The following is a 25,051-nucleotide window of genomic DNA, read 5'->3' as shown; positions in this document are numbered from 1 at the left end:
CTTCAGACTCCCTGAACAGACTTGCTAGCAAGGTGAGCATGAGGCAGGAGAGTTTTGAAGGACATCATACACCTAGGAGACAGTATTAGCTCTTGGGTACTTCCCATTTGAGCAAACTGCATTTACTCAGCTTAAACATTCTGCCTGATGGTTGTGCCCCTGGTACTGTCAAGGGACACTGTGCCTCAAGATGATGCACACAATGCAGGTGCAGGTTACACTACTCAGTTATTAGCTCAGTACACCACGGAACTGAAACAATGTTTAGACAGCTAGCTTCTAGCTTATGGGTAATACCTGGAAAACACTTTGGTCATGATGAAGACAAAGGAGATTCCCTACTTTATTTATATATATGCCATGCTTACTAAGGAGAGGCCAAATCCAAGTATGTGGTTGAGAAAAATATAGTTCCCTCCCCCCCCCCCCATAAAAAAAAAGTCTAAAATCTTCTATGCGTCCATACAACTACATTGTTATTCATAGCAATTCAGTACCTGAGAAATGAACCAAATCAAGTTTTCCCAACCATGACAGAGGGGCTAAAACTATATGATATTTAAGGTCCCTTCTAACCCAAACCATTATTCTGTGATTCCTCAACCCAGAGATAAAGTTAACCCAAGAATGCAAGTATTCTGCATGTGTGAACAGTCTACAGCTTTTATATTAGTCTGTTTTCAGTGATTTTAGCAATTAGCTTTTGTTTTATTCACATCCTTTGGCTTCTACTATTTTTGTTTTCCATTTCTCCTGCCAGTCCCTTAATCAGCCTCTCTGGGAACTTACCGTGACCACAGCATATGAACACCTCACAAACACTAATGCCTTTTTATCTTCACCCTTGTGAAACAGAACAGCGTTAACTCACTCATTATAAGAAGAAGAAACAAAAGCACAGAGAAATAAAATGACTTGCTTGTCAATAGAAAAGAAATCTGTAAAATCATCAGAAACTAAATGCAAATGTGTCTGCCCAATGCTTTAGCCCCAAGTCTCCCCTCCCTATGCTCTGTCAGACAACCTAGAGCACTCATTGTTCTGGCTGGGCATGAATGACATTCTTGATGTCATCTAATGGAGGTGCCTGCGCTAGGAGCCTGGGGTCAATTGTCAGTGACAACAGAAAAACTCTCTCTCAAAAGAAAACTTTGAGAAACAAAGTTGGGAGCACCACTCTTCCTTTCTCTCTCTCTTCCTCTCAACCAAGAATGCTTGGGCTTCTAAATCAGGCACCCAAACCAGCTTTCTAAAGTAGACAGAATGAGTCATTTCACTGACTTAAAATGCCCTGTACTGATCCACAAAGAGAATCCCATAAAGTTTTCCGTGCCTCTTTTAACTACCCACACATATGGATCACTCATCACAGTGCTATCTAAATGCCTGGTTGAACCAGTTGCGTTAATTTCTGTGTTTGAAGCTGTTTTTTGCATTCATTTCTATTTTTGCTGCTTTTAATCCAAAATGAAGAATGCCATTCTGTTGTAATAAAGTGAGGTGAGGTGGAGGCGTACATGATCTCCACCAGTTCTACAACAACTCCCACCTCTCTGGCAATCCACTGACTCTCCCCAGAGCATTATCTGCCTATTGATAATCCTCTATCCTTTACCATAAGACATAATAGATTCACAGTTTCCCACATGCTGCTTTTCTTCCTTTTCTCTCTTGTAGCATATTGGAGGTTTAAAAAGTACAGTATTTTGGATTTTTCCCTATGGCCTACATGTTGGACTCTCTGATAACAGAATCATCCCTCATCCCTTTTTCCACGCTTTGGAAAGTACCACTTGCAGATGTACGCATACATAAAACTATACATGTTTAGCTCAGGTATTTCCTTCTAATGCGCTCTCCCAGCATACACAGTGGGTTGAAGGAAGATGAAATGCCCCTGACCCAACCATCTATGGCCAGCAATGTGAGGAAGGTGATTGATTCCTTCTATGCTGCCTGAGAGAGGTCCCATCTGGAGTACTGAGTCCATGTCTGGATCTTGCAGGTCAGGAAAGAGGTGAAGCTTTTGGAATGCATCCAGAGGAGGGACCAAAGACAATCAGGGCTGGAGCACATCTCTGCTAAAGACAGGCTGAGGAAACTGGAGAAGAGAAGGCTCTGGGGAGACCTCACTGCAGCCTTCCAGTATTTAAAGGAAGCTTATAAACAGGAGGGAAATCAACTTTTTACATGGGTTAACAGTGATAGGACAATGGGGAATAGTTTCAAACTAAAAGAGGGGAGGCAGGTTAGATGTGAGGAGGAACTTTTTCACTGAGAGTGGTGAAGCACTGGCTGGGGCTGCCTGGAAAAGTTGTGGGTGCCCCATCCGTGAAGACACTCAAGGCCAGGTTGGATGGGGCCCTAGACAGCCTGAGCTGGTGGGGGGCAGCCCTGCTCACAGCAGTGGTTGGGGTGAGAGGGCTCTGAGGTCCTTTCCAACCTGAGCTGTTCTATGATCCTGTGATGTACCTCTGTGTGGGCAGCTCTGTACATCTCTTCCTAGGAGTGTGCGCTTGCAGAGTTAGTGTTACAGAGAAGGGGATGCCAAATCCCCAGCAGGATAGTGCAGAAATTTGGTGAGGTTTATTGGGGGAGCACCTGTATTTCACAGAGTTATGTTCTATAGAGCATTTGTTTAGTGTTATAAACATCTGCAAATGACTATTTATTTTGTGAAGTAATTAACATTCCTAATTAGATGCACCTTGCAGCTGCTGTTAATTGGCAACAACGCAGTTACATTTTGATGCATATCTTTAGAAGAGTTACGGCGTAGAAGAAAAAAAGAAAAAAAAGAAAAAAAAAAGAAAAAAAAAAAGAAAAAAGAGGAATCTGAAGGGAAGGAAATAAAACTGTTCCCACACAGTTCAGAGAGTTCGCACAAAGAAGATCCCATGGCAACAGCGAGGCCCACAGTTTGCCTTATAAAAAAAAAAAATAAAAAAAAATCCAAGAATAGATATAATGTATCATCTCCTCCGAAACAACACTTCGCTTCGGAAGCCGACGAGCGGGGGAGGGAGCCGCGGCTGCCCCGCTGCCCGCGCGGGGCCGGGGGCCGCCCGCTCGCGGGGAAAGCGCAGCGCCCGCAGCGCGGGGGGAGGCGCGGGGACGCTACCGGGAGTTCCGCGGGAGCCCTCGGAAGAGCCCTCCCCCACCACCCCCCTTTAACACAGGGGGGAAAAAAAAATAAAATAAAAATAAATAAATTAAAAAAAAAAAAAAAAAAGAAAGAAAGAAAAAGAAAGAAGAAAGAAATCAGCCTCTCAAAGTGATGCTGGAGGTGCGGCGAATGCCGGAGCGGCCATGGGGTGGCAGCAGCAGTCCCTCCTTCCCGGCTAGCAGCGGAGCGCATTCAATCCAACGCGGCGCTCGTGTAGAAGCACTGGGATCGTTCGTGCACTGCAGTTTCTCTCGCCTCTCTCTCTCTCTCTTCCTTCTCCGCTCCTTAGGATATTTTGGGTGGATTGTGGTTACCCATCGGGATCTCCTGCTCGCTGCTGATCACTTGGCACCTCCGCCGGGGATTGGGATCGTTCGGGGCAAGCGGACAACCGATTTTTTTCTTTTCTTCTTTTTCCCTCTGGAGATTTTTCTTTTCCCTCCACTCCCCCTCCCCCGTTGGCACGGCGGTGAGGAGCCGGGAAGCGCCCTCCCCCGGCGCCCCCCGCAGCAGGAAGCCCCGCCGGGCCGCCGCTACCGGTACTCGGTGCGCGCAGCCCGGCCCCGGCCCTCGGACGCGGCGCTGCCCCCAGGCCGGCCGCCCCTCCTCCCCCCGCCGCACCTGGATGGTACCTCCCGCCGGCGGCGCGGGCACTTTGTGAAGTAGGAAGGAAGGGGCGACTCGGGGGGGACGGGAGGGGGGCGCCGGAGTCTGTATGGAATTACCTGCGCCCGCGGCGGAGCTGGCGGCGGCGGATGGCCGGGAGCCGCGTCCCCGGCACTCGTGGCGAGCGCAGCCCCGGGACTGAACGCGGGGCTTCTCCGGCCGGGAGCGCATCGTGGTGACCGGATCGCACCGGAGGGACAGCGAAGAGGACTCCTGCGGGTAAGGTCATTGCGAGAGAACGGCAGTGCTGAACTTGGCGTGGGGCTGCGGTGGGTACTTGGGTGCGTGCTGCATTAGCCCGGGGCGGGGGGATCCTGCCAACGGCAGCAGTGACTGCAGCGGGATTCCGGGGACGGCTTTTTTCCATCAATTAGATATGGGAAAAATCCCCTTCTACCCTCCTACCCGCACCCTCTGGGCTTCAGTTTTTCCTTTTTCTTCCTCCCCCCACTCCCCTTTAATATTTTTGGCTGAGGAGGGGATGTGATAGTAACGAAGCTCTCGGTGGCGGAATGCATTAAATCCTGAGCCGGCTCCCACCCGCCGCTTAAAACAAGTGTCTCCAACTCCGTGCGGCATTCTGCTGCAATGGAGGTAGCGAATCCCGGCTCTCAAGTTGTTAAACTTTAAGGTGGTGATCGCTGTAAACCGCGGCTCGCTGCTGTGGTGCTAAGGGGGTTAAATGGCACCGGCGGTGGTGGGGAATTGCTACCACTCCCGTGCATCCTGCAAGGAAACTGTGAACTGGGAGGCGGTGAGGGGAAAAAAACCAAACCACCTCGTCCTAAGTGTCACTAGGCTGGAAATCTCCCTTCCACCTGCTCCCATACGGTGGTTTCTTTTTTCTTTTTTTTTTTTTTTTTTAACACCCAATAACTCACCTGCGGGAACCTCAGACCACGTGCATGGGAGTTGCAGATTTGCAAACAGAGATCCTATCTGCGGTGCTTCGTGCATCTGTGCTGGGGGCTGCGTGGGAGTCATCTCTCTGTTGGCTGTGGTGTGAACGAGGAAGGGAAAGGAACGAGCGGCTGACAGCACAGGGGAAGCACTTCAGCCTGTAAGGACTTAAAGCGACGCACCTCGCTCGTTTTCTGCAAAATCGATTCTCACTAAGGGGATGGGGGAAGGCTGAGGGAGCGGGTAGCGATGGAGCTGCCCAGTGCGAGGCACCGCAGCGCCAAAGTTCCATAGCGTGCGCGGAGATCTATACCCTTCTGTACTGCCCGTGGCTTCATGCATAATGGATGGGCGAAGATATGCAGATCTTCCCGTAGGAAGATGGATGGGTTTGTGGAGGGGGGGGGGAAAAAAAAAAAAAAAAAAAAGACGATGATTATGTAACTTGATTACATCAGTGGCGTCAGTCGCCGATAGTGCGAGGAGGTGCTCGCACCGCCAATCGATCACTTGGAGGAACTTTGCGGCGGGGACCCGGGCGGAGCAGGGGAGATCCCCGCTCTCTGCCGGCCGTGCCGTGCTGTGCCGGGCGGAGCTCTCCGCTGCCTCCTCGGGATTCCGGGGAGCCCCGCAGGACGGAGCCCGCTGCCTGCTCACTGCAAGGTCACAGCGGCGTCTCCGGAGCGCGGCGACAGCTGAGCGGGGGAGGAAGGCAGTCGAAATCAAGCTGATCCGCCTCGCCCTTCCCCCTCGGCCGCCTCCGCAGGCGAGGCTCTGCTGACCGTCTGCAGGGGAGAGCCGCGATGCTTCCCTGTGGGCAGGTGTGCGGTAGGGACCTCGGCTCGTTCAGGGAGCAGGATCAGCAGCAAGCTGCTGCTGGGTGACCGACTTTGGGAAGAAGTGTTGGCAGGTGTAAGAGCCTAACCTACCTGTTACACTGATATAAGAATCTGAAAGGTGGTCCTTGGGTTAGAGCTGGAGAATAGGCATCCAGGAACGTGGGTATCTCAGGAGTAAGAAGGTGAAGAGCAGAGGTGCTGTGAGAGTCCTATTGGTTTAAATCGGGTGGGCTTTGTGAGCGAGTAGCTCACAAAGAGAGCAGTATCAAGATAGCCTTTATTTTAATACCCATTTTGGAATCATACGTTGCTATTTCTATCTGTTCTGGGGGGTGAAAGTGCTCCTTGAGGACAGATAAGCATACAGAAGCACTGCTGAGGCCCTGTGGATGCATTTTCTGAAAAATGTAAGCCTGATGAAATCTTAACACAGCTGAAATAAGTGATCTTATCACTGCCGGCCTATGTCCTTCCCACTTCACTCTGGATTCATTCTAGCAAAATTTCTCTTAACACCTTTTCACTTAAAAAGAGGTGAGGGCAGAGTGGGTTTTGCGTCTCTTGATAAACATGATCTCCACATACCTGTTCTTTATCACGTTTAATGCACTCACGGTAATTTTACCATGGCACTAGCCTGAAAAATCTTTTTTTTCTTTTTTTTTCTTTTTTTCCCCCGAGCTTTCCTGAAAGCATCAGTATTTTAAAGTTGCATTAGCATTAGTTTATGTCTGTTTTCATATTTCTTGAGGATAAGTCTGGGCAAGCACTAATAAATCCAGCTAATGTTATTTAGAGTTTGATGTCCATATAGTGAGTAAACTGGAAAAAAATGGCTATGAAGCAAACTCTGTTTCCATCCTTCAGGGGTCAGAATAACACTATAGCAACTCCTATGCATTGCTACATGTTGTGTGATTTTCAGAAATGTCCATAGTACACCCTTCTCCATCACACACTCTCCTTCTTAAGGAGAGCCCAATTGTCTGGAGACAGTGTTATAAAACCTGGGATGTAACAGTGGAGGCATATATCATCAGATATATTTGTATGATCTGGTGTGCTGGATGCAAGGATTTACAAATCTAGGGTGATGGAGAATGGTAAGCAACCAAATTTTATCTGTAGATTAATTTCATCGTTGTAGTTAGCAACAGTTTGTAAAAATAAAAGGTTTCGGGTCCAATGCAATATCCATTCAATTTGCACCCAGTATAGCTTCTTCAAGAGGAAACTTTTCTTTGCTGAAATAAAACTGTAAATCACTCAGATAAATTGAGAAATATTTACAGAAATCATTCCCAGACTCCAAATCTCGGATAACTGAAAGTAGTGAGAGTTTGGCTGCACACTCCTTGGTAGCTCTGGGAGGTCACCTTTTGAAGGTTCATCCCAGTGCCTCCCTCTGAAAGAGCAGGCTTCTGCCTGCTGCTGTCACTGAAGGCAGTCGACTTGTTTTACTGCTGACAGGAAAAATTGAAGCACATGGGGCAGATCTTAATGAAGCTCCTTTTTCTTTTCAGTGATATTCTGGTAATGTATTCAGCATACATTCTGTGGGCATTATGTCAAACCCCTGTTTTGGGAAACAAAGTGAAAAAAAGAAAAAAGGATAACAGAATGAGATTCTCATTTGGTAATTTTGCACTTATAGAGAAGTGTTTAGATATACCTTCATGTTTTGATGTTTTGTAACAGCTGTAACCTTTAGGGGCTGGGAATTTTTTTTATTTTTTTTTTATAGTGCATACTACATGATAATATATGGCAGTTGAAACATTGAAGCTCTGATTAATGTGATTAAAAACTACCAACTTATCTAGTGATGTTCAAGTTGTAAAGTTTAATTATAGCAGCACAATTTGCACAGCTATAGATAAGGTTGTATCAGCATTTCTATTATGGAATCTCTCTCTGTTCCATCCGTTGTGTCAAGGCTGCATAAAATAAGAAGAATTTACAGTAGGGACCATATTGACTGTTTGGGATTATGGTTCTGGCCTGTTGGGTCAATAATCCTTGTGTTTCTTTAAGTTCTTACATGTGCACTTTCAGAAGTACCAAAGCAACCATTGTGCTTTATCAATTCAAGTGTATGCTTGTTTTGTTTTAAAATATAGGTAGATATAAGATGATGGACCAGAAGGCATTTAGCCTGTCATTTATCATGTACTTTTATTTTATTTTCATATTTTTTTAAAGAAAAACAGCACAAATGCAACAATGATTTTTATTTGTGATAGCTTAAAATTAAGTCCCACTTAGAAGGAAGCTTCTTTTTTTGGGGCAAGGGGGTATGAGTAGAAATGAAAGATTGTGTTTTATTAATGCTTATATTCAAACTCGCCATACTGTCTTAAGGGATTCGCATACAGAACTCCATCTTATTGCAAAAGGGGAAAATCTTGTTCTATTTGCCAAATCTGTGCAAGACTGAGGAAATCTGGTTCTTTGTTGGGCACTCTTCCTTTTCTAGGTCTCACTGTACCTGTGTGTTAAAGGTACTCCTAGGTCCTTTCATGATGCTTTATAGCACACTATTTATGCCTGAATAACTAGGTCTGAAAAATGAGCCAAGGACATCAGTCTTGCAGCCTTCTGCGCTTAGAAATTTCATGTTTATAAGAACAGCACACAGGCATATAATAGTCCCTCAATGATCATCACCAACTTAAGTAATTCTTCACATGGATTTTTGACTGGATGTGTAAGTGGATGAAAGGAGAAAATGAAAAAAACATAATTTCTCAGGATGTGTAGTAGATATTTCTATATGATATTTAGTTTTGGGGGTAATTTAGGAAGTGCTCAGTGTATGTTCTAAAAAGAAACACAGAAACCTAATTCATGCATCAGGAAGACCTATACAGTCTGTACAAACAGCAGGCAAACGAGGGGTAGTAATACTTGGTGACTGGATGGCTGATGGCATCAGGAAATTTCTCAGTTCAATAGTCTGTCATGGTCTAGGACCTACACTGAGTCTCAATGAATACTGAGTTATAAAAGAGGCAGAAGACAGACACTAACAGAAAGGTATAACCAAGGGGCAGGAAAATGTATAAATATGTAGTCACTGTGATGTAGCTCCTATCGTTTAAGAGGTGGATATATTATACTTTTTTTTTGTGTGTGTGTGTGTCCTTTCTTAACTAGTGAGGCTGAGATGCTCAAAGTTATTTCAGTTTCTGACTCCCACTATTCTAATGGTTTGGTAATACTTAATCTCTTTAGTATAAGTCCATCATCTTTTCATTTATGCATTTTTTTTAGTTGCGTGATGAGACCCTGATTTCTCACTTGGGATAAACTGAGGTACTTCTCTTTAAAATAATAAATAAGTGGAAAGATAATATTTGCCATTGGCTATTTTCGAAAAGGGAGATATTTTACATGCACCAATTTCTTTTCTGACAAAGCACAAATCACTAGAGATTCCTGCGAAAAAATCACAACACTCTTACTGAGACTTCCACAAAGCTAGTAAAACCTCAGTATCTCTTTTTCATCTATTAAGTTCCTCTTAAAATGTTTGCATGGACTGCTAGTGGCAATTGCAGCAAACTCAATCTCAGCAAAAAAAAAATAAAAAAAAAAAAAGGAAAATGAGATCATAGTAACGTACATCATTATAACGCACATGGAAAGGTTTCTGGTGAGGTTAGGAATGAGTTTATATGCTAGTGACCTGTCTGGATTCCCAGACCAATTGCCTCAGACTGTGAATTGCTATGCCTAAATGCTGTAAGGTGTCTGTGTCTGTCTTTGTCCATGCCTCCATCCATTTGGCAGTGCGTCAGTGCTGGATTTGACTCTGAGCTCAGTGGATCATATGCCTCAAGGATAATTTCTACACCAAGATCTCTCAGTATGATGAAAACCTTGGGACAGAGCCACTGTGTCAGAAGAGGGATGTGTTTGGCCGGGATGCTTTCGTGTGGCACTGATCCCTGGCAACAGTTTTAGCCCTGTATCTGTCAGGTTACAGTTCAGTGCACAGAATTTCAGGATGGGAGCAGAGCACAGCTGTTACTGTATAGCACCTTGGCATTCCTGCATCTTCAACTTCTCTTCAATGCTTTCTGTTTCCTTTCAAGTTTAAACTTTTATTATTTTTTTAATTTTTTTTTATTTTTTTTGTCCCCAGAAAATGTCACAACTGGAAAAGTGTGGCATTTTCTTTTTTTTTCAAGACATGTGTATAATTGAGATGTCTACATATCAGTCATTATGATCTACACATTTATTACACGTACAAAACAGAAGGCTTGACTGCCAGCTTTCTGTGGTGTTATCTGTGGGGTCCCATTGCTGAAGTTGATGTCCTTAAATTGGTGTAAGTTAGGTTCACTGAGTGGCACTTCCTTCCACTATACCTATATTAAATATTTACTTATGTACAAATAAATGCATGTACCTGCTCATGACTGTGTATTCATACATATGCATTTACTCATACGCATACACAACAAGCCATAAAGAGAAGGTATTCCAGTTATTTTTTTATGCTAATGTAGAAAGCATAACATGATTCGAACCTAACATGAGATGATAGTAGCTTTCATGGATTGTTTCAGATCAATATTTTTTTAAGTGATCTGTGAATGTAGCTTATTTGAAGACAACACAGGCATATTTTGGAATGCCAGAACTGAAATACAGTTTAAAAGAATTGTCAGAGATAACCAGTGAGGAGGTTTATGGTATCTTTTGTAATTTTATAAAAATATATGGCAACTCTTTGGAAGGTAAAATCTGAATGTTTCTGGTGTGTTTCCAACTGAGCAGAAGTTACTGTCAAAAATCTCCTGCCCGTTATTATAGGAAAGCTTAATCAGCATATTTGTTCAGTACATAGAAGAAGAAAACTATATAATAAAGGGAATTTGTTTAGTATTATATAACACTTCCTTGACCAACTGATAACTCTCATTTTCAATATGAGCAATGTGTTAGCCTTTGGTCACTCCTGATCCAGCAAGCTCTTAAGGAAAGAAGAAAGAGAGTGAAGGCAAAAAGAGGAAAAAAAAAAAAACCAAAACAACAAAACCCACAAAACACCTCCATACGAAAAGATTCCTGTCTGAAAGATGAGAATAAAGTTTTTTATTATACAGAAAAATAAGCAAAACATGATATGGGAGAAAGAGCACGTGGTAAGTAAGTCTAAAGGCTACTGAAGGATACTCAGGGTTCTCTTACACATTGTTTTTCTGATGGTCAATACAATTAAATTGTGACAAATCTAAAATGAGAAAAGAAAAACACTCCTTTATATGGTTGATTCAAATTATTTGGCTTTTACTGGCAATGATACGATGAAGAAAAACATCTAGTAGGATAAAATGGATTAAGTCTACGAATAAAAGAAGAATAAATTTAACATTGTAATAGACAAGGTTATCAGCTTGTGTAACAGATATTTGGATAAGAAAACTATCAACTTATGTACCCAAGGACCACCTGTTAACGTAGAGTTACAGTGGAACTGATGGGTGTGCATCTGAGATCTCTGAAGGATGCTTCTTCCAGAGGAAGAAGCTTATTGGCTTCCCTTAAAGGTCTCCTGTCTGGCTACATGAACTGCGTCATTCTGTCACCAAAGTTCTTCACTACTTAGTCAGTTCACAAATCTCACAATTATAGTACTGCTTTGTAAACGTTTTATTAATTCTTGCTGGTCAATCTAATTTGACACTTAAGCCCTAAGTTCTGAGGTCTTAATTCAAAACCTGCTGAAGAAAATAGAAAGTTACCTACAGCATTCAGTAAGTTTTGGATTAATCTCCAAGAGTCTTGCATGTATTTATCATCCAGTTTCCTACTCTTTGTTAGTTGCTGCGTAAAGCCTCATGCTACTTCACAGTATCACAGTCTGGTGCGGGTTGGAAGGGACCTTAGAGATCATCGAGTCCAACCCCCAGGATTCGAGCCTCTGTGTAGCAGAGTGACACTTCTACCACTTGCGACACAGGGAGAATTTGAACCCGGGCCTGCTGGTGTTGCAACGCGGCATTCCTACCAGTGTGCCACCGGGGCACACTTCTTGTCTTTAGAATCGTTATGGTTGGAAAAGACCTTCTAAGATCTAGTCCGCCTGTCCCACCCATGCCCATTAAAACACCTTTAATAGTTAAACATTGATTAGAATAAAGAAATATTGTGAACTTTAAAAGAAATCAATAAACATTGTTGACAGCATAACCAGTCTCATCAATTTCCATCATCGAAAAATATACAACCTTCGTATATTTTTAATTCTTTGTAGAAATGAATGGATTCTGTAAGGCTGTAATGCTTTCAATTACTTTGATGGGAAAAATCAGGTGTCCGAGAAGACCATGGAATCTACAACTGTCTGAAAAGAGGTTGTGGCGAGGTAGGGGTTGGCCCATTTAACTAGCAGAAGGACTGGAGCGAATGGCCTCAAGTTGTGCCAGGGGAGATTCAGGTTGAACGTTAGGAAATCCTTCTCCAAGAGAGTGGTTAGATGCTGGAATGGGCTGCTCTGGGAGGTGGTGGAGTCACTGACCCTGGCAGTGTTCACAAAAAATTTAGATCTTCTGATATACATCATTTAATGGGAAATGGTGGTGATAGGTAAATGGTTGGACTGAATGATCTTCGGGGTCTTTTATAACCCTGGTGATTCTACGATTCCATAAAACATTTAAAAAACAGTTCCTAAAATATACACAGTATATAACATGATCTAGTTTGTTACAGAAATTCAGCGTGTTTATCAATTTACAAAAATGCTTTAATCTTTAGTTAGATTAATGTATCTTCCTTTGTATTGCCTCTTTATGCTTTATAATGTGTAATCTATTAAAGGGCAATCACATGGCTCAATGGACAGATACCATGCATCTATTTCTAGCTGTTCACTTTCAAGGGACCTTTTTAAATTAGTATATTGTCTGGATGGTGTCCTTTTATAATAGTACTTAATGCCTAAGACTTCCATAGTAGCAATTGTAATGTATGGCCTTCTATTTCCTGGGCATCCTAAAATTAGTTTTGCAGATTTCATACAAAAATAGTAGAAATAATTAGGTTAGATGGTTAAAGGGTTTTCACAAAGGCTAACGTAACTTGAGGCTGCCTTCTTCAAGGGATATTTGACTCCAGAGGTGACTTAGAGCAAGAAGCTAATATAAGGATCTGTGATGTGACTACATTTCCTTTTTCCCTTTCTGAGTGCTCTAAGAAGATAAAAAAAAGTCCTTACCAGAGAATATTAAATAATTCAGCATATGATAAATGCAAATAAAATTAAGAGATGAATAACGTTTAATTTCAGTTACTGCTTTACCTTATGAATTTTCCAGGACTGCTGCTATTTAATAAGGTTTACTTGAATACTTTGGACCTTAAAGGCCTCAAAGCATTCCACATCACTTCCAAGTATTACTTCCCTGTAAAGCATTTTCTCTTGTCTCAGTTTCCTGTCTCTAACTATCTGGAAGGTAAAAACACCTACCCTCTTGTCTTTTTAACCGTTTGAGCTGTTTATAATTTTTGTTTAAGATTTCTATTTTAGAGTATGTGGAGTAGGGGTAGAAGAAAAGATAATGTCATTTTCTTCCCCCCGCACCAATGGAAATTCAGTTTTCTGCCACTGAAAAGCATTTGTTTTCTTTTCTCCAGTCCGCCCTCCCCAGAAGCAATTTCCATGTTGATTGGAGAGTTGATTTCAGTGTAGTATCTTTCAATAGTTTTTATATTAAATTCTTAATTTTTGGGAAGGTTATATTGAATTAAAAGATGGCATTTTACATGTAAGATTTTAATGAAGACATCTTTTCTGTAGAAAATAAATTAGGAAAGAGGAGATAATTTCTGAGTACTTAACACAAGTTCTTTGCAGGAAAGGGCTCAGCTAAGGTCTTTAGATAAATAATACAAATATGAAAATAGTACTATGAGTCATACTGCTGGGGATGGCTGGGTCATTTGCCTGTTTCCTAAACACTACTCAGTCTTTTTAATTTAAAGTTACCTCTTTTTTCATATTGCCTAAATTAATTCTATGTAAAGCATGGCTATATGAATAAATCAAAGGTAGCTTGTGGTTTTCCTTCTTCCCATGTTTCAGCTGTATCCCACCTTGTTAATAGGCCAATAATATTAATAATTTCAGATCTTTCTGATGTTCGCTTCTGCTCATGAATTCCTCATCCAGTTCTCAGGGAGTTTCGAGACACAGATTTTGGCAGCAGTGTACACTGAATTTGACTGGGCAATCCTCAAACTACAGCAGAAAGTTTCTTGCTGTTCTTGCAGTGCATTTGCCTGCAGGATTGGTGCAGGTTTATCACCTTCTGTACGCTTACGATTTGTATTTGTACATGAACTCTTGAGGAGGGAAAGCTGGAGCAGGTCAGTTGCCACTTTTCAAGGAGATAATCCCAGAGGCTGGCAGATCTGTCACAAAGAAAATCTCTATCATTTGGTTTAAGTCCTGCTACCAGATACGATAAGCCATAAACAGTGCCAGCTTTTTTACCTTCTTTCAGCCAATGGCTCATGCCCATAGCCAGGCCCTAGAGCTCAGTGGTGATGCCTCTGCATGTTCTCCATCTCCCACAGGCCCTGTACCTTATCACTTGTTCTCTATAATGCAGTCTAATATGGAGCATGTCTGTCTCCTCTGAAGACACTTGTGTTTGCTGATGAGGAATAATAACGAGTGATGCAAGGGTAAACTGATTTCACACAGAAACTCCTGTCTGAGTTCTGTGTTGCATCAAGAATAAGCTCAGGGTAACTCCAGTGAAGCTGTTTCATTTGGCTTTCCAGATCGAGTCCAATATGAGCCTTCAGCATAGATATTATTGCATTAATTTTGATGAATAAAGATCACAGACACATTACTTATTTAATTAACATAGCAAAGCCCATTGTCAGCAAGCAAAGAAGTTGTATTCTATAGCCGCAGTAATGCAATAAGAAGAGTATACTTTATGGCTGTGAGAATATAATTGTCTTGTTAAAAACCTTTGATGTTTCTTTAAATATATAAAAGAACAGGAAACGTGTAAATGAGGCTTGCCAGCCATCTTAATTGTCTACCATTAAAATGAATCATGTAGTTTTAGTCTGTAATTATTTTGATGTCTTTCAAGAAATACTGATGTTTATATACATGCAGCTATATAATCAGGTATATACACAAACATTTGTATCATTTAGTATTAAATCATTTCAATATTGGAAAAAAAACCAATCATAATGCCATTTTTTATGACCTTTACCATTATTTTTGTCAGTATTTACACTGTGGAAAGATATTTAATTACAGTGTTTGGCCGTGTGTATTCACAAAATTCAAGAGCCCTGAACCAGACATTGCAACACCAAGACCTTCTGCACAAAGTCGTGTGCATACCTGGTTCAGACCTAAAAATGTTTTTCCATCCAAGAGCCTTCATACATTACTGCATGAGCTGGTTCAAGAGTTCTAGAAGTCTAGAAGCTACCAGTCATCTGAATTACAGTATCTTGACGTGTGCAGCATAGGCTGTTGGCTTTGTATTAGTACTCAGTTAATAGTACAGAGGGATTCTGTTCTGTAAAACAGAGGACTCTGTGGACAGTATATCTTAGAGATTGGCAAGAACTGCTTGCTGTGTTGATAGGTTTAAGTTAGAGTAGGAGTCAAGATTTTACCACATATTTTGTTGTGCTTAGTACCACATTGACAAAGACTATGAAAACCAATGCAGTTTATCTAGTAACAAAATCTTAAGTGTAAATATAATATAGTACAGAATGTGTCAGGCTGTATCAGTGCTACCTGAAACATAAAAATGAATTTATTGTTTGTTTTATTGGAATTGTAGGTCTTCAGTACTTACTTTTATTATTACTTCTGGTTCTGATTTTAAATTTTCAGACTGCTCTCATATAGACTTCTAAGCTTATGCTTTATTGTGATGAATGAGGATATCTGTATTTGCAACTAGAGTCAGTTTCCTATAGCATTATCTTGTATTTTTTTCTACCAAATTGGCATGATATTCTTAGTTCATAAGGGAAGATATTTTTTCTTCTTTTTTTCTTTTACTTTGCTTCGTAGGAGATTACAGAATAGAGAAAAAATTGTAGAGTAATTGTATGTTCTAGTAACATATTTTTCCCCTACAAAAGAGACTACCACTACTGTGTTCGTTACCAACATTTTATAAATTCTATGGTGTTCCATGAAATTCAGTTTGCTGGACCCAAGTTTAAGTTTGGCAAGTAGAAGTTGAAGTCACACTCAGTGGTTGGCATTGGACACCAGTCATGATTTTCAGCAGGTTTTATTGGTGTCTGGTAAAATAGCCTAATTGTGTTACATGGCATATACAGTACACGGCTTTTAAGGTGCCCACTGTCCAGAGTGCATAAATGAAACAAGAACTGTTTTGTTAGTTTCATGATCAAATGGGGCCTTCACTTGCTGTTACTGCCCTCACCTCACTGTCAGTGACCACTAAATTTGAAAACAAAGTGATAGTGGAGTACACACCTTCAAACAATCCCATATCTCAAGTGCTGTGATATGGAAATACATCAGTTATCTTCAGCTGTGTGGAATTTAACTTTTATCAGTTGAGACACTGTCACTGACATCGGTCACTAGCAATGACTGTGACTCCCTTTTGTGCACATCTCTTACGTTATACAGTGATAGACTTGTAAAGTAGTACCTTGTTCCTGATGTTTCATGAACCAGACAGAAAATTAGCTGTATACCATCCAGATGAAATAAGCATAGCTGTGCAGTTAGATTAAGAGATTGGCTTTGATAAAGCTTAGCCTTCTTCCAGAAGCTAACTAAGTACTGTCAGTGTCAGGCCGGCAGGGGAGCACCAGGTTCCCCTACACATAGCCAAGTGGCATGCTGAGTATGGGTGCCTAGAATGCCACAGGTTCGCTGTGGTCAAGAAGTGCTGCCTCCCCATTGTTTTCAGCTGCTTAGGTACCACATATATATGTGATAGCTGGCTGGAATGGTGAGAGCTATGCTTGGATGGATATTAATGAAGGGCTTTTAATAAAAAATCCTGAGTATGTGTCAGTGGCCTCTGGCGTGACTTCGGGTTGCATAACAACACCCATAGGGATGCACATCTGGTGTTAAGCCTTGGTGTAACATTTGCTAAATGAACAATGGGCTTGGCATGTTTTTCCATGGCAGTTTGTGGGGGTGATCTGGCTATGTGCTGAGAAGGAGGATGATATGTTGGCCTGCTCTAAGCTTTAGTGGAAGTTAGAGAGCAGATCATGGCCAAGAAGCCCATAGCCCCATTACCGATCAGAAGCCAGTGCTGAACTAACACTGGGCAGTACACGTGTTCTGGAAACAACAGGAGGGAGCTGCCTTGAGTGATTCCTGCTTGACTGTATGAGAGTGTTATCTGGCTGAGGTTCCTGTGAGCACAATGGGATGACAGTGCTTTTCACCTCACAAATCCCCTAGGGGAATAAATGCATTAAAGACTTTGAGATGTTAAGATACAATAAGAGACAGTGTTTTGTGGTGTGAGGAGAGCACAAGACAGACTCCTATCTGACAAGATGGATGGGTTTCCTTCAGGAAAACGTTACTGTGTGCTATACTCCTTGGGAATTTGAGCTAATAATCATAGGCTCTGCAGTTGTTCCTGGGGATTTTGTTATGCAGATGGTGCTTTCTAATTATTACATTGTGGAATTCTTACACACATGAAAGGAGAGAGTGAAATGGAGAGAGGTAATCTGATTAAATAAGAAATGCAAGTTTATAAACAGTTATTTAACTCCTTAGAGTGCCTCAGCTCACTGCTAACCTTACAGCTAAGTCAGGCCCTTCCTGTGCTGAGAAGGTGCTCATGCCCTTGTTTTTATTGCCCTCTGGAAAGCCCTAGAATCCCACACCTGTCAATAGTGCATTGTGGAGACCAGTCAGAACAAAGCAAAGCTCTCAGGGCTCCCTTTGCCCCTGTCCTCCCTCATCCTTTGTGCTCACCATTGGGGCAGGAGAGGCAGGTGTGCCCCTAGCCCAGCTCCTGTCTGGGGCATCCCTGTCATGCAGCTGCACTTCAGGAATGCTCTGCAAGCTTCTTGGGTCCTGTACTCTCTTTCCCGCAAATTGTCCTGCCAATAAGGGCCAGGGAAGCAAAGGTTTGATGAAACAATTTGAGTGGAAAACAAAATTTTCCATGGCCATATTTCCCATTTACAGAAAAACCTAAATGCATTTAGTACTCCAGCAGATAATGTTTGTTCAGCAGATTTCAATTAATAGTGTTATTGCCTTTAAAGTCCAAGCTGGACTTCCTCCATGAGAGCTGTTTTTATATGCTCTCAAAACACAACTCCATGCAGTGACTTTACATGGACAAAATGTATCTGCTGATATCCTTAGACATATTTTATGGTAGTGTTGTGGGAAAAAAAAGTAGTTTTTAACATATCCTGTTTGAATTAGCACCTGTGTCTTCTGTGGGAGTAGGTAGGCACTGTGTTTAGAGTTTGGATGGGGATAGGGATTTTCATGTTGTTGGAGGAATTATTATTTCTTTCTATTACAGGATAGCCCATAATAGAATGGTTGCCAATTCCCTCTGCGCTGCACGTACTCAAAACCTTTATGTGCATCTTACAGGAGTCATAAATTGCATAGAAACAGCTGGGGAGAACATTCAATAACAAAACTGTCTTGGCAAAACTACTGACAGCAGTCATCAGCTACTACCTCCTTCTCAATTTTTTCATAGGCACCACAGCAGAAAGGGGATTTGAAGGACAAGAGGTTGGAGTTCACTGCCTTTTTAGTCTGCTTGGATGATTGAGGAAGGCTATATAAAAGCAACTCAGGCTTAATCTCATACCAGCCAATTCCCAAAAATGATGAGAAATGATGAGTGCTCTGCATGAAGAGCACTAGCTTTCATGATGCTAGACCACTTGCAGAAGTCACCTAAGAGAAAGGAAACAACAGTCTGCTTTTGATTTGGGTATCCCAATAGATAACTTCATAAATGCACTGAATCATAGTAGTGTTTGAGTTGGAAGGGACCTGTAAAGACCATCTGATCCAACCCCCCTGCTATGAACAGGGACATGCGCAGCTAGAACAGGTTGCATGAGGCCTGATTCAGTCTCACATTAAAAGACTCCAGAGATGTGACATCAACTACATCTCTTGGCAATCTGTTCCTGTCCTTCACTACCCTTATTGTAAAAAAACATTTCCCTGATATGCAGTCTGAGTCTCCCAGACTCTCAGCTCTCTCAGCCTCTCCTTGTAGGAAAGGTTTTCCATCTCTTGGATCATTTTTGTGGCCTTCTTCTGGATGCACTCCAACAGGTCCATGTCTCTCCTGTACTCCACATCTGGATGCAGTACTCCAGGTGAGGCCTCACCAGCACAGAGTAGAGGGTCAGGATCACCTTCCTTAACCCGCTGTCCACACTTCTTTTGATGCAGCCCAGCATACAGTTGTCTTTTTGGGCTGCGAGGGCACATTGCTGTTTGTGTCCAGCTTGACATCCACATGGACACCTAGGTCCTTTTCAGAAGGGCTGTGCTTCATCCTTACATTCCCCAGCTTTTATTGATAGTGGGGGGCAACTATAGATAGTTGCCAAGACCAACTTGCTCCAAGTCACATAATTTCTGAACAGATGCAGAAATTTCTGCACAAATTGCTGTGAGCCTTTCAGAACTCTGTGAACTAGATCTTTCACCCAGCAGTTAAATTCCAGCATTTTAACTTCAGAAAACAGAAAAATAAACTCACTGAGGGGACATAATTACACAGTATTCAGAGTATTTAAATAAAATATTTGAGTGCTAAGTTTGAATTAGATTTTTAGACAATTTTTAATAAGCACTTTTTAATAATCATTTTGAATTTGAAGAATTTTTATTTTTAATGGAGGTTTTGTGTCATTTTACTTTTTTAATAATTAGAAAGATAACGTGGTATCAAATGAAACACCTTATGACAATCTGAGTATATCACCATTAATACTTTTATCAGTCTGAAAGAATGAATTGAATTAGAAGTATCGCCCATAGATCATCATGTCTACTTCTGAAAAATGCATTGACCTATAAATTGTCCTCCAACAGCCAGACTCAAACTAGACATGAGGTACTAAAGGAAATTTGTAGAAAAATGTCTTCTGAATGATGGGTGTTTGCGTAGTAAAGCTGAGTCAGAGAAAGGCTACTCAAAGTCTTTTTTTTTTTTTTTCTTTTTTTAATAAATCTTAAAAAAGATTTTACAGTTTTCTTTTTCTAGTATGAATTAACATAAATCACATACGAGGTATATTTAACTTCTTTTTTCTGCCTAGTTACTTCCGTGTGAAATAGGACACTGATGGAACATATGCTAACCACCACGTGAATTTATAGATATATATTCCTGGTGCCACACTAATTTTTACATAAAATGTAGTAAAATTGTTCAGCAGATGAATGATTCCTGGAACAAATCATCTTTCTTCTTTCCCTTTCCCTTCCCCTTCCCCTTTCCCTTTTCCTTTCCTTCTTACAGAGTTTCATAAACTTTGTGAATTGTTTCATACATCCTGTAACTTGCTACTCAGGATGTATTTCAGTTCTGAATTTATGTGCTTACTGTTATGCAGTCAGTATTCCCTCTGAAAATGGTTTTCTTTTGGGCTTTTCCTTCTACTCTGCTTTCTGTTTCCAAGACCAGTAGAACTTCTGGACAGCTCAGATTTACTTCCTTTTCACTGAAATGACTTTTCATCTTATGCGTGTTAATTTCTTCACAGTATATGGAACATGGAAATAATCTCTCTGATATTGGTCACTGTAACCAAGCTACAATTCTGCAGTATAGCTACACCTCCTAGTCCCTGTATGCCTCTTAAGAAGTAAGTCTTCTTTTTACTTTTGGCCTGCAACTGGCCAAAGCCCTCTGTATTATGCTAGCATAGGTCTCCCTAGTGCCTTATGCTGAGCTCTCCCACTTATTTGTCTAATAATCCAGATGCTGAGTTTGCAGCTATTCAGTGATACGTCATTCTGAAAACTGCAGCTCATTCCTAACATCCAGCATATTGCAGCATTCAGCTTTACAGGGTGTCTGTGACTGCCCTAACAAATCTATATCACTTTATCACTCTAAATTAAGTATGTCTTCAATGCTGAGAATCTGTCTGGGGTTTGAATTGTAGCCAAAAGTGTTGCTCTCTCTGTTCTTTTAAGGGTTTTTAACAGTGGTCTTTCTTTTTGCATTAATTGTTCATAGCTTAAGCCAGCTTAAAAAGTATCCTGGTACCAGAAGGGGTGAGATTCTAGTGCTGTTTCCCGGATGTATTATACAGAATCTCATGCCAGCTAGTCATATATAGGTATGTAAAATTGAGCAGGTCAGTTTTGCTCACTGAATGTGAGCATGTTCCACTATCACCAGAAAGTGATGTGTAAAGCAGAAGCCTTTTAGATCGTGTCTTATCCCACCATAATGAGGCTATTCCTCATTGGTTCCTATAGTTATCAGATACTATTTAAAACCCCCTCCTCTCAGCTGTAAAACTGTGCCAGGAAATCTGGCATTCCAATGCAAGTTGCAAATGCAGCTAAGAAAAATTTGATATTTGCTTTCAGACTTGAAATCACATGACATGCGTAGGATAGGCAGTGCTCTGATACCTCATTATTAAAAGGTGAAGAAATGGAGTGATAATGCAGCTGGCATAGGAAGAGTATTAACTTCAGGAAGGAGAGGTTCTAGGAAAACAATGGAATGGCTTAATATCAGACTGATTTTAAGTATGAAAATGAGGTTTCGGGTAATTTTAGTTAGTAATAATGAAAACTAGCTTTTTTAGGGTAATTGTGATGAAAATTGTGTTTGGTAGCCTAATTTTATTCACAGTTCCTCAGCCTCATGGCCTCAGCATAAACTACATAGACAAATAAAACTTCTCCATCTTAAAATACAATTAACCATTACCTAAGATGTAAGAATAGAGCATAGCCACTGTGAAGTAGGATCATCAATGACAGTGGCATCGTTTAGACACAGAGTGCACTTACTTTCGGATCCGCCCACCCCATCTTGATTGCAGTATCTCGAATTGGCATAAGCAGCATTTAAAATTTTTCAGTTGTGTTAAGCTCTTAATGTTTGGCTTTTAAGTGCAGGAATAAGAGTGGAAGTAAAACAGATTATTTTTCTTTATAGGAACATGTCAGAAGCCATCCATAGACATGCCCATACCTTTGCCGCCAAGTGAAACAGATCCATGGACTATTCCCTGGCCATGAGGCCAGATGCCTGGCTGTATTAGGCAGCCCAGAGTGGTAATCCTGTGAGACTCCAGTTGCCTAAGACATCATTAATGGGTTTTGTGGGTTGTTTTTCTAAGACATCATTATTGGTTTGTTTTTTTTTGTTTGTTTGTTTTTTGTTTTTTTCAGAGGGGGGCGGACTGTCATGTGAGAGCATTTGTATGGCTTGCCAGACTGGAGTTCTCACAGCAGAAATTAAAGTGTTGTATAATAGGATGATGCATGGGGATATTGGTGTGACAAGCCATGTAGGATGCTGGCTGGGGAGTCTGTAGGGCAGAGGGCATACAATCATGTGCTCTTCTAGCCGTTCTGCCACCCACATGCTGCTGCCCCATGCACCGTTCCTGGGTGTCGGCACCAGGAGCTTCAGCTCACCTAAAACAGCTATGCTGGGGGGTGTGATGCTAGGAAAGCAGTGAGGATAGCTGTAGATTCAGTGCTTGAGCTTTCCCCCTGCCTTCAGTGTATTTCATGCTAATGCAGTCAGGCAGTCAAGTTGGCTGTGTCTGAATGCAAAGATATAATGTACACTTAGTTTAAATGTGCTACAGATCACCAACTATACCCCTTTTGTAAGTCACAAGCTTCACGCTAGTAACTCCTAACATCCTATAATTAATTATAATAAAAAAGAGCCCCCAAAATTACAATCTGCCACAGAAAGAGAGTAGGAGAAAGAAAGGTTGTCCTAGTACATACGTGGTACAGCAGTGAGAACACTGATGTAACATTCTTTATTGAAATAAATTAGAAAGTTTTAAAGAAGAAATTACTAAAAATATAGGAACAAGTCCTGTTTTGCATTAAAATAGTACAGTTTTTCTCTGTTAATGTGAAAGATGGGAAAGGACATACAGGAAAAAGCAATCCAGAAACAGTATGATCTTACTTCAGACAGAGAGCTAAATTAGATGTGTCTAAACTGAAAGCACCTTCACAGACCCTTCAGACCTTCCTGTTTCAGTACTGGGCACATAGAAAAAACTGTTCTTTTTAATTTCATGCATATTTAATCAACTAGCCAGAGGTATATTAGTTCTGGCATGAGCTGTAATAATTGACTGAGGAAGCAGAGGGGGATAGAAGGCTCGCTTACAGGTTGCTATTGCAGGAGTGTGGAGAAGCCATTCAGGGGTAAAATAGTGTTTCCAGAAGTTGAAGACAAGTAGTTTTTCAGGCTTTTGCTTTCTCTCCTTCCCTCTTGATACAAATATTTTTGACACTTGCTACTAATACATCCATGCGTACAGCCTCAGACACAACCTGAAAAAAATTTACCCAAATATAGAAGTTGGTTTATTAAATTTTATCCTAATGTGATTAATTTAATAAAAGTTATTATTTTAATACCACACACATAATTTTGAGTATTTTTGTAAGCAACTTCCACATTTTCATATCGCTAGAGGAAACAAACTACCCAGAGAATATAGAATACAAGTGTAATTTTGCAGTATTTCTTTTCTAGTTTGCAAAGATTTGAGGATCAATATTGCTCAATGAAGTGAAGTTTAAACCATGTTTGTACACAAAACAAAATTAACTGTTGTATCACAGATGAAGTACAATGTTGTTTTTTTTTCACATGAGATTCTCAAGAGAATTAATGCTCTACTCATTCAGAAATCATTTTTGTGGAATTCATAAAAACAAAGACTGGAGTGACCTGAATAATAAATAATAAGAAATAAAAAAATCCCAGACAACCTGTGTGTGCATGTGCTGGGTTAGGATGGATGTAGCTGAGTTGTATGTAGATCACTCCAAAAGTAATGCCTTCTGTTAATTTCTGTGGAAACAACAGCAGATGCAAAGAACACTATAACACTGATAGGTGAAAGTCTCAGCTACAAAACACTACTGTTCAACATGGTCAGCACTGTGGTTTATACATTTTCACCAGTGATAAACAAGAGCCTGTGTGATGCACTCATAAATGTATGTACCAGTGGAGGTGACCCACTGTCACTGTCACCACTGCTGAAAAATACTGCTTACCGACTCACTGTACTTAGATTCACTGTTTGGTCCCCATCAATACTGAGCAAGCACCAGTGAATGTCAGGGGGTGCCATTTCTTCATCATGGAGGAATTAATTTCTACACCTCTCCTTCATTCACACTACCATGTCAGAAACCATTTTGTCAGACTACCCCTCTGCTGCCATCTGTCTCATGGCAACAAAATGTAATGGAATATTAATGGGAATGTTCAACCTCTACTGCCGTACCACCAGCATCCACCTCTAATGTTGAGGGCTGACATCATAAAATACGAGGTATTCTTTTCAGAGCAGCCCTCATAATTACTGCTGAATGTCTTAGATACATCAGTTACTTTGGGCTCTGTGTACATCAGCATTTTGATCTAAAAGCAAATCCCTGTCTCTTTCCACTAACATGATTTGGCTTTTTGGGCATGCAAACAAGTTCATTTGCAGGATAGTGCACCAGTACTTCTCTCTGCTTCTGCACCAGGAGCACCAGGAGAGGTCTGGTCTCTATCAGATCATCATAGTATCATAGTCTTGTGCGGGTTGGAAGGGACCTTAGAGATCATCGAGTCCAACCCCCGGAATTCGAGCCTCTGTGTAGCAGAGCGGCACTTCTACCACTTGCGCCACAGGGGGGATACACATGGGTTGAAACCCATGACTTGGCCTCTAAACATCCTTGAGCTAGTTTCATGAATTAGATTTTATCAGTTCTGAGATGCATCAATGGATGGAGCGTAGAAATTAGGGTTTCCATACCTCATGACTTGATCTAATTATATTTTTGGTCCTATTGCAATAAATTAGCCAATAAAACAAAAATATTTTAACATTTACCATGAGAGTTGGGAATAACCAACTGATACAAAACTATAGGAAGTGAAAAGAAGAAAATTCATGGGGATTGTGGCAACTGCATGAAGGGTGTCATGTGGACTGGTATAATAAAGTGAAGTGAGTTCAATGAAGAACCATCATTGCCTCTGTGGAAGAAATTAGCTTCTTATTAAAAGATGAAAAGGAGTAATAATTAATAAGTGCTTTTACTGTTTACATAACTCTGCAAAACCATCTGTGAACAAATAAAACTTTAACAGAGTGCTGCCATGTGGGCTAGTCTTTTTAAAGTGCTAGTGTTTAGCATGAAGTTTGTTTCTAGAGCTCCTTCATAAAC

The 25,051-nt window shown here is 41.1% G+C and overlaps 1 protein-coding gene across 1 annotated transcript in view; it reads left to right on the top strand.

Moving 5' to 3' along the window:
* Window positions 1–3,334: 3,334 nt before the first annotated feature.
* IL1RAPL1 (interleukin 1 receptor accessory protein like 1) overlaps window positions 3,335–25,051 on the top strand; it is a 667,444-nt gene continuing 645,727 nt past the window's right edge. Inside the window, exon 1 of the mRNA XM_015885202.2 lies at window positions 3,335–4,051. The gene's annotated coding sequence lies outside the window, so the exon portion shown is untranslated. The remainder of the gene's footprint in view (window positions 4,052–25,051) is intronic.

The sequence above is a fragment of the Coturnix japonica genome, chromosome 1, assembly GCF_001577835.2.
Source record: "Coturnix japonica isolate 7356 chromosome 1, Coturnix japonica 2.1, whole genome shotgun sequence".
NCBI classification, from domain to species: Eukaryota; Metazoa; Chordata; class Aves; order Galliformes; family Phasianidae; genus Coturnix; species Coturnix japonica.
Note: the sequence above shows the minus strand (reverse complement) of the source record. Positions and strands in the feature narration are given on the sequence as shown.